The 2829-nt window shown below is 44.5% G+C and overlaps 1 pseudogene; it reads left to right on the top strand.

The window, feature by feature from the left end:
* The first annotated feature begins 462 nt into the window (after positions 1–462).
* Positions 463–2387, top strand: LOC100349017 (large ribosomal subunit protein uL3 pseudogene; annotated as a pseudogene).
* The last annotated feature ends 442 nt before the right edge of the window (positions 2388–2829 follow it).

Genomic DNA, 2829 nt, shown 5'->3' on the forward strand with positions numbered 1-2829 from the left:
AGGGAAATGACAGCTTCTTCAACAGTGTTGGGAAAACTGGATCTACTCATATAGAAGTATGAAACTAGACCCCATACTTTACACCTTATAAAAAGGCAACTAAAAATAGATCAAGGATCTAAATCCATAACCTGACACCATCAAATTACTAGAGGAAAACATCCAGGAAACTCTCAAGATACTGGCATACACAAAGACTTCTTGGAAAAGACCCCAGAAGCCCAGGCAATAAAGCAAAAATTGACACAGGGGATTACATCAAGCTAAGAAGCCTCTGTACTACACAGGAAACACTCAACAAAGTGAAGAGGCAACCAACAGAATGGGAGAAAATATTTGAAAACTATGCAACTGATAAAGGATTAATGACCTATAAGGAGCTCAAGAAACTAAAGAACAATAAAACAGCTCTACTGGCAGATTTGGCAGTGAGATGTCTCACAGGAAGTTCTGTGCCCAGACATGGAAGCACAGCAGCAGGCATGGGGGAAGGTGAAGAGTGTTCCCAAGGATGACTCGTGCAAGCCTATACACCTCACCACCTTCTTGGGCTCCAAGCACAGCATAACTCACATTGTGGGGGAAGTCAACAGGCTGGACTCCAAGGTGAACAAGAAGCCAGTTGTAGAGGCTGTGACCATGGTGGAGACACCGCCCATGGTTGTTGCAGACACCATGGGATACATGGAAACCCTTGAGGCCTCTGCATCTTCAAGACAATCTTTGCTGAGCCTATCAGTGATGAGTGCAAAAGGCACTTTTACAAGAACTGGCACAGCAAGGCCAAGGCAAATTCGGCTGCCTGACAAGGTCACAGCAGAAGGTCTGTCTCAGCAAGGCATGAGAAGGACAGCTGCGGTCCTCTTGGTGGTTTTAGTTTTGTTGGGAACTACACTCTGCATAAGAAAGCTGGAGTTTCCTGGTGGTCCCGCTAACGATTTCTGTATTTCTAATTTTAGGGATGAGCACTTAGTCTCATAATCCCCAAAATGTCCATTGCTTTGTAGAATTTTAATCAAGCAGAATGCTAGTATAGGGGAAGGGGTTAATGCTTTATGCAAGGTTGAGCTGCTTGTGGGAAAGAATTAAAAGGCAACAGGCTCCCTGGTGTATACTTCCCATTAAAACAAAGATAAATGTTACTAAAGCTTTAATTCTATATGTGAAACAAATACAACATTGGTTAGGTTGTCAAAACTGTGGAATAGATCTAAGTGAACCTTTAGATAAGTACAATAAAGAAATTAGAATTACAGAAAAAACTGCAAAAGAGGGGATACATTTTAAAAAGGGCCTGCTTTGAACATTGGGGTTTCTAGTAAAGATTAGATTAGGAAGGTAATATTCTAACTTGTGTAACTAATTTCAACATAGCTCGGCAGCACTCCAGGCCTTGGTTAGTATGAGCAGCCCGTTGTCTCCCACCTGTCTGTGACTATAACCCATGCTCTGAATATGCCCTTGAAAATCAAAGAAATTGTAACTAGATATAGACATAGACTCTAAAGGCAACATAAAATACAAGGTCAAAGGTTCTAAGAAAAGAGACAACAGACTTGTTATTGTAAGAAAAAAGAATCACTATGTGACTTATGTTATAAAAATAAAGGCTGGTGCTCGAGAGCCAGAGCCATGCCATCAGCCTTGCTGTGAGTGTGTCTCTCATTTCTCCCTGTGCCAACGCCTCCCACATCTTCAGGAACCCCCTTACTGCTGGAGCTGGACTCTGGTACTGGCATAAATCGATGAAGAAGGCCTTCACCAAGTAGCGCAGGAAGTGGCAGGATGACAAGGGCAAGAAGGACTTCACCAGCATGAAGAAGTGCTGCCAGATCATCTGCATCAGTAAGTGCCCACACGCAGATGCGCCTTCTTCCTCTACAGCAGAAAAAGCCCCCCTGCTGCAGATCCAGGTGAATGGCAGCACCTTGGCTGAGAAACTGAGTCTGGGAATGGCTGAAGCAGCAGGTCTCAGCGAACCAAATGTTTGGTCAGAACCAGATGATCGATGTCACTGAGGTGACCAAGGGCAAAGGCTACAAAGAGGTCACCAGCTGCTGGCACACCAAGAAACTGCCATGCAAGACCCACCAGGGTTGGGCAAGGTCGCCTGTATTGAAGTGTGGCACCCTGCAAGGGTGGCCTTCTCCCTGACACAGGCTGGGCAGAAAGGCTACCATCACTGCACAGAGATCAACAAGAAGATCTACAACATTGGGTAGGGTTACCTGGTCGAGGATGGCAATGCCTCTGCCAACTATGACCTGTCTGACAAGAGCATTAACCATCTGGGTGGCTTTGTGCATTATGGTGAAGTGACCGATGACTTTATGTTTTTGCAAAAATTAAATAAAAAAGGGGGAATTGATGGAGAGAGGCAAGTATGATTATCTTCTTAGAATTATATCTACAAAATACATGAAATCTGTTCTCCTTATATTAGTAAAAATTTTAAAAACAAAGAAGTCTAAAATTCATGTCCTGCCACCCTACCCAGATCTGCATTGCTCAATAGCCACATGTGACAATGGCTCCCCTATCAGACAACACAGACACAGAACATTTCCCTCAGGAAATGGAGTTTTATTGCATGACGCTGAGAGTGGCCTTTTGGTAACACAGAGGAGATAGTAACTCAGTCCTCTTGAGGAGATTGTGAAAGAGAATGAAGGGAAAAAGAGAAGGGAAGAGAGAGTCTAACCACTGGTTCACTCCCCAAGCGCCTGCAACAGCTGGTGCTGGGCCAGGCTGAAGATAGCAGCCTAGGACTCCATCTGGGTCGGCTACATTTGTGACAGGGGCCCAAGTATTTGGCCCCTGTGGTGAAGT

This window comes from Oryctolagus cuniculus, chromosome 12 (assembly GCF_051225735.1).
Source record: "Oryctolagus cuniculus isolate XC-2025 breed Fujian yellow rabbit chromosome 12, ASM5122573v1, whole genome shotgun sequence".
NCBI lineage: Eukaryota > Metazoa > Chordata > Mammalia > Lagomorpha > Leporidae > Oryctolagus > Oryctolagus cuniculus.